Source organism: Diachasmimorpha longicaudata, chromosome 17, assembly GCF_034640455.1.
Source record: "Diachasmimorpha longicaudata isolate KC_UGA_2023 chromosome 17, iyDiaLong2, whole genome shotgun sequence".
Classification (NCBI taxonomy): Eukaryota; Metazoa; Arthropoda; class Insecta; order Hymenoptera; family Braconidae; genus Diachasmimorpha; species Diachasmimorpha longicaudata.
This window is the reverse complement of record NC_087241.1, coordinates 2,712,984-2,720,679: the sequence shown is the minus strand read 5'-3', so window position 1 is coordinate 2,720,679 and position 7,696 is coordinate 2,712,984.

The window sequence follows — 7,696 nt, the reverse complement described above, 5'->3', positions numbered from 1 at the left end:
GGATAGCCAACGGTGCCTGCAGCGCAAACGACATCAGATGCATGGGCGGTGAGAGAGAGATAGTGACGTCATTTTGTTGCCCGGGGCGAATACACCAGACTCGCCGCCAGCCAGTCTGCCTCGATCGGTTGGCGATCGAGATCGAGTTCCTCGAGTGTTTCTTGAGGCTGCGATATGAGGCGATGGGTCTCTGCTCGGTGGGGACCGGGGAGGGGGATGATGAATTGGAGAAATGAGATTTTGGTTGTGGGACACTGTCATCGAGGAGCTGATTCTTAAGGTGAATCGGGGATTGTAGTGGAGATTTCGAGAAATTGAATTGAAAGCAGTGGCCGATCGAGGAAAGCCGGCGATTTAACAGTAATCGTATGATTCCGGAATTTGAATCGTGTGTTTCCGTAATTGGAATCGTGGAATTCCGGAATTACGATCGTATGATTCCGGAATTTGAATCGTTTGATTCCAGAATTGAAATCGTTTGATGCCGGAATTGGAATTGTTTGATTGGTTTCGTGTAATTCCGGAATCGAAATCGTGTGGAGGTGAGAAAAATTACTCCGCCGTCAAATGAAATTTCTTTATCGGCTTCGGGAAACTTCTATACCGACCTCGTAAAAATTCAAAGACTAATGGGCGACGAGAAGATGGAGGTTAAATGGCTGACGGAACAGGTCCCATGACAGAATCCAACATCGGAAATAATCGGATGGCTTCGGCACTCATCGTCAACCAATCACAATGAGTTAAACAAAAAATACGATGTGGCCCAGTAAAAAATGAACGCCATAAAACAAACTGACCCAGATGGAAATTCTTAAACGATTTCTGTCAATTTTTCATTTAAACAAAAAAAACGATGATAGACTTTAACGAAATTTAATGTATTGATAAGACTTTTTATGGTCGAATAAAACACATCTCACTATTCCAACATTTTGCACATCGATTCTGCAGCCCGACGCAGTAATTCCTCTGCGACTTTTCCTTCGTGTAATCGCAACCAAAATTTGAATAATAATTTAGTGTTAAAATACTCGAAGTGTTCCCTCATTTATTTCCCCATAATCCAATACCAACTGCTCACTGAAAGCGCGAAAGAATATTTTCCTACGAAAATGAATAATTTCTCAATTTGCACAATTATTTACTGCTCTGCAATGACGAATTTCATTGAGTCTCTCCTTCTGTCTCCCCACCGTGAATAATTGGTGTGTTTGTGTCCACATGGGAATAAATACGTGATCGGCAAACAGGAAGACTCTCCAAGCTTTTTATTCATCGTCTGGTGAAGCGTTAATGGAGTACCACAGCCGACGATACAATGCAGAGACGAGTGTGGGCGCATTAACCGAGATATGGGCCAATGCGCAAACCAAACACCCAACAATCCTCTCCCCTTTTTCTCGCCTCGATCTGAAATTATTCGGCCGAATAAAGAGATACGAAAAATCGATTGAATGGTTTCACGGGTGAAAATATTTACATTTTGATATTGTCCATTAAGTGTCGAATTTATTCGAGAAGAATGAGTGAATAAGGCGGTTGTAGATCGTGATTGGGTCCTTCTCCGAGTTCACGAGTCCTTTCACCCGGATATTGACCGTAAGGCTGTGGAAAATCTCGTGCCTCAGGGCTCATGGGTAATTTTGAATTGAAAATCCGGATCGTCACGGACAGTCTAGAGACACATCTAGACAGTTCTCGAGACGTCACTTTCAATTTTAGTGAGGACTTTAATTTTCTTTATTTTTAGTTCATTAAATACGTTGAAGTTACTTCAAACGTTTTTTTGGTAACATTTTTTCAATTTAAAATTATCGCGGTTGTTTTTATTTACATTTTAAAGTTCTTATTATGGAAATAAGTTCTCAACTTATTGGATTTTTAATCATCAATAATTTAGTGTACTTGTCAGCCCGCAGACGTTTTTCAATGTTGGTGATGAGTAATTAAATTATTTGAGTTGAAACTGCGCCATCTCGCGGTGGCGTCACTGTAACTTGGGTTCCATGAACTCTTGCACCCGGATGTTAGATCTGACATATAAATTATTCAGGAGAAGTCATGAAGTGAAGAGGAATGTCAAGCTGACATTTGATTTTTAAGTTCGTCTATGGCTTAAGAAATTTTTCTTTATTATTTAGAAATTAATGAAAAATAAATTGTCATCCAAGGAAAATGAAAACATGAGAGAGGAATCGAGCAATCAGAAGATGAATGTAAAATTTGTGGAATCAAATCAAATTTTTATACGTCGAAATTATTTGGTTTTCGTTTTCTAGTCAATGAAGAGTATTTAGTTACTGCGATTGGTGTTTCTGTACTTCTGCCTCCACAACTCCTTTCACCCGGATATTCGATCTCGCATATGAATTGAGAAGAAAACTGAAGTGAAGACGAAGCTCAATCGAAATTTTATTTTGATTTTTTTCCCTTTTCGAGAAGTTACCTTATCTCTCTTCAAATTCGGAAAAATAACTGATCATTCCAGGTGGAAACGGAAGAATGAAAAATGAAAAAACTCAATTAGTAGTGAGGACGAATTTAAATGTTATGAAATTTCTAAACGATAAAATTTTCACACATCGTATTTACCACATGAGACTCAATTTAACGCCACCTCGTGGTGGCGTCCTAGTACTTCTGGCCCCCAAATCCGTTCACCTCGCTATTGAATTTGGTTTATGAATAGCTGAAGAGAAAAAATATAAAGTGAAGAGAAAACTCGGAGTGAAATTTGATTTCTATTTTTTTCACTTCTTAGAAATTTCCTTCTTTTATGCAAATTTTGAAACATGAATTGCCATTCGATATAAAGATAGAGGAATGACACTCAAAAAAGCTTTATCAATCATAAAGATAACCAGACGTCCATTAAAACTCTGAGAATTTTTTCCTTCTCTTTCGAATTCTGAAAAATAAATTATCATTATAAATAAAACGGGAGAATCCAACAATTAAAAAAATTTCAATTGTTCATGAACGTGAATTTGAAATTTCTACAATTTTCAAATCATTCAATTATCCCACATCGCATTTAATAATCATGATTGAGTGCCACGCCATCTTGCGGTGGCGTCCTAGTACTTCTCTCCTGAATCCGGCCTATTCCGACCTCATAAAAAACATCTGAAGTGAAAAAAAACTCAAATTTGATTCGAAATTGACCTAATTTCTGAACTCTCTGTATTTCTTCATTCAAACCCAATAAAATTAATTATCATTCAACCTAAAAACGGAAGAATTAAAAAGGACAGAAGCCGATTAATCACAAAAACGAAGGAGCGCTCACTAAATTTCCCAGTTCACCGCTGGAAAATTCCCCAAAACCCAAAATATTCACAAAGAACTTCCCCATAACTTGGCCCTCCACCATTATTCCAACTCTTTTCTCGTCCAATCTAATCACAAGCGCCACCAATATTTCACCCGAGGCCCTCCCAAAAGCCCCCTATATCACCCGCGACTCAGGTGCGCAAACGATATTCGCGTCGACCCCAGAGTATTCATTTGTGAACCTGGAGTCTCTCTCATCTCCGTCTGCCCGCCCACGCCGTCCAGGACGCCTTAAGGCTCGGTGACAACAACCTCTCCCCAAGCTTACCCCCTCCACCATTTTCATAAAAAAAAAGTTCTTTGTCCCGACGATTCAAATATTACCATTAATTGTCCCAGGATTTTCAGAAAACTTCGAGATTCCTCCGTCGCCTCTTCCCCTCCCCCCGCCCTCGAGAGATTTAATACACGATTTCTCGGGAGGATGGGGATGAGGGGAAGAAAAAAAATGTGACACCCCCGATACTCCGGCCCACCATGAGTCGTATAAATGCACAATACACCAGCAACACCACAAATTTACAACAAAGAGCCACTAACTCTTGTTAACCATAAAAATGTCACGTACAACAATGTAAAAAGCCAGCATAACAATAATCCTTACAATATAATCGAGTTTAATTTTATTGACAGTAATTGCTCGAGTGTAAATACATTATATTTCACATTTCGTAAACCCCCTCGATTATTAACCGTCACTTGCATGGGTTGTATGCAAAATAACGGGTTGTGACAATTTATTTATTTTTTTTTTAACTCTTTCTTTCAGTTTTTCAGTCCCTCCGATGTGAATACAAAACGAGTGGAGTGTCCTCGGGTTCGTCGCGTGTGGGAGTTCTACGGTTATTTCGTTGTCTGGGGCTCCTCGACCGAGTCAAGGTGGAGGATCTCCCATCGGTGAATAGACGGCGAGAAATGTCCGGGAATTTTTCAGGAAAGAAATTCGTTGGTGAGATGAGAGGGCATTCGGTTAGCGATCGGTTCACTGGACTCACAGGACAATTGATTTTATCGAAGAATTTCAGTTGGAGTGACAATAATTTTTTCATTGCGTCGTTGCAAGGAATAACAATGAATGTACTCGTGGAAGTATTTATTTTTTGAGTACAAATTCTTGGTCAATGCAATGAAATATTATGAACTATTTCACTGAATTCATTGATCCACGAAACAAACTGAAGAGTAACGATGTTATTGTGGAATTGAGGCGTTCACAACAACGTCAGGGGCGTACGACGTCATGAGGGGTTAGGAGCCCTCTGGGGATGAAGAATTCACATATTAAAGGTAAAACTTTTTCAATATTTTAATTAATCTATTCGTAGTCAATAATACACCCCTGGGAAGATCAATTTCTTCTCAATCATTTAATCGAAAATCGAATATACTGAAATTAAGTATAAAATATATATGATGCGAGTGTATTGAGAGTGCTTGATATGTGTGGACAAAAATGAATCGTCTGTCTATAGCTGTTGTCAGTCCATCTCAGTATGTTATACTTTTTATAGTTTTTGTACTGAAATACTAATAGTACTGAAATGTTTAGCATAGTTTTAATAAATAGAAGCAGAGAAGAAACAATAAGGAATGAATGAACAAGGGCCTTTTATCAAATGGGTCTAGAGTGTCAAATCTTTTGTCACTAAGAGTCAGTTGATTTGGAGACATCATACCAGAAAGACATACCTTCTGCGTGCGATAATAAATAATTAAAGTCGATAGTTAAATCGTTTTTATATTATTGAGACAATCCCTATCTATAATCCAATAGAGTACATTTTTACCGTACAACAATATCAGTGATGACGTGCAGTCGAAGGCTGGATAAGACCATGGGCATAAATAAAAATCAGACTCAGCTTCCCTTGAGCACCTGAGGCTCGAAAAATCCAGAAACAATGGCTTAACATTCAACCCCGGAGACCACTCATCAAACCTTTATCGATGATTTCCCAACACTGATTTAATGATCATTGACTCAAGCACGTACCAACGGGGGGTCAGTACACACACTGTGGGAGTCGCTAGGTCTTCGTCCATCGATTGACATCTTCATGGCGTCCTTGGGGCTACGTTCCTCCGTTCAATTACGCCTCGATGTCCCTGTCGACAATAATTTCTCTTTGCGTCCCAACGAGAAAGCACACACGTGGGTTAATGAATCCGGTGATTCACCGTGAAAGTTCTTTCAAAAAAATTAAGATGAAAATTTATTGACGAAACTTGGAAATTTGTTGATTAACAGCCCGAAAATTATTTAAGTCTGGGGCGATAAGAGAAAACGACCGAATATCACGAAAAAAATCTTGCGCGGCAGTAGAATTGGTCTATCATTAGCGGTCCTACGATTTCAACTGGGGAAGTTGCTTCCCCCACTACTGACTCCACTGACAGAGGGTGGGGGACGCGTGTGCTTCTCTGCGCGGCGGCGATGCGCAGCGGCAGCGCGGGAGGAGGGGCGCGTTCTGTATCTTCTTTATTTCTATGCCATAATAGAGGTGTAGAACCCAAAGGACAAAAAAATGGAGATTTTTGGAAAATTCCAACATCCGGATGCCTCCTGGCTTTTGAAAAATCCATTTGATAATATAGAGATGGTCCGTGTATTCCGTCAGTGTGTCTCGGGGCCTTACGGTAGCCAAACCATTTAAAATGGCACCTCTCTGAGCTGCGAATCCCATTAGACATTTTTAATAATGTCACATCTTTTGTGGATTTGGGAAATGGACCATTGGGGGCCGTGTTCACTGCTATGCGGCCCTACATATCTTGGTGTGTGCCGTGAACTTCCTCCCCCGGTTTCCCACGAGTGCAGTATCGGCAGTTGGGAAGGGTGGTGCCATCCTAGCGGAGACACCTCCAACTTCCTAGCAGATCTGGATTTTTCCAAGACCGAAGAGACCCTGCAGGGGTTTCGTGGATGATTAACGTTATATTAGAAATGAATTCTTGTGTATTGTGATACAATTCAAGATATTCGAAATTTGATAGACTTAATCTGATGCATAATTTATTCAATTACACTTCTACTTTGAATTTAGGTGATTTTTTCCCCAGAAATTTTACCAGAATTCGTGAGAAATGTCATCTGGACAACATCAGGTTGTCTGACAACCGAGAGATCTCCATTATTTCCTGTTATCATACGGTAATTTTTACAGAAAATTTTTGTCTGAGATTTTCAGCGATATGATTCATTCAAAAAAAAATTTAATTTTTGATAACAGTCCTCTCTTCTCGCTCTTATCTCACCCAGAATTTCACACATACACCTGTCTCACGTCTGCTGTATTTCCGGTTTCGCAGGTACAAAGTGCTGCGAAGACAGGGGTCAAGGACACGATCCCATCACGACAAAGTGCACCAACTCCTGAATATCATTTTATCACCAGGGTATCGTTTGTCAATCCTGGAGACGTTGTAACAGAACTTCGAGACGAAACAATAGCTTCTCGATGGTGCGTTGACACGACCGATAAACGATCCATCGAGTTGATAATTGTAATACGAGAGGTATTAGAGATTCACGACTTCCGGTGATAGAGCCCGATCGGATAAGCTCCCGGGGAAGGTGACGTAGGTGAGTGGCTGTGTGCACTGTATGCGCCTGAGTACATGAGTAAATAGGAGATAAAGTAGTTTATGGAGTGACGGAGTAGTGGTTATGTCGTATTTCGTAGAAATATCGATATTTTTTTCGTAAATTGTTATCGATTGTCTTGGACAGACGTCAGCGGTAATCAATGATGCGTGGGGTGATCACATCGGTTTCGAGGATGTACGTCAGTCAGGTTTGCGGATATCAGTGGGGAGCAAACATGGGGCGAATTCACGGGGAATCGTCATTATTGATATTATTAGTCGCGAGAAAAACATTGGTTTTTTGCTATAATACGTCATCCGCTCACCTGGAAGACCACGTGATAACAATTTTCGTCGCAATCTTCCGCCTCAAATTCCGAAAATTGTTATCGATTTTCATTTCTACCGAAAGTGGAAGAAAAATATTTCTAGAGATTCACGAAAATAATCGATCGTTATGCAGCCTAACCTTTGAAGCGCGCGAAGACCTACTTCTCATCTCAGTCGATCTATCGATCGATATTCTCGAATTATCGAATCTCGAAATTCGACAATCGATTGTTTTTCTATCGATTTCTGAAAATCCTTATTATCCTTACGGTATCGTATGTAAAAAGCGATAACGGATGACTAATCGAAAATGGCGGATATAATCGAAACATGGCCGACGCCATCGAACGCGACACAACAAATACGCGGCCGCTGACGGACCTAGTCGATAATAAAAAAAAACATTTCTCATATCTCGAAGACGGCAGATTCATAATCGATTATT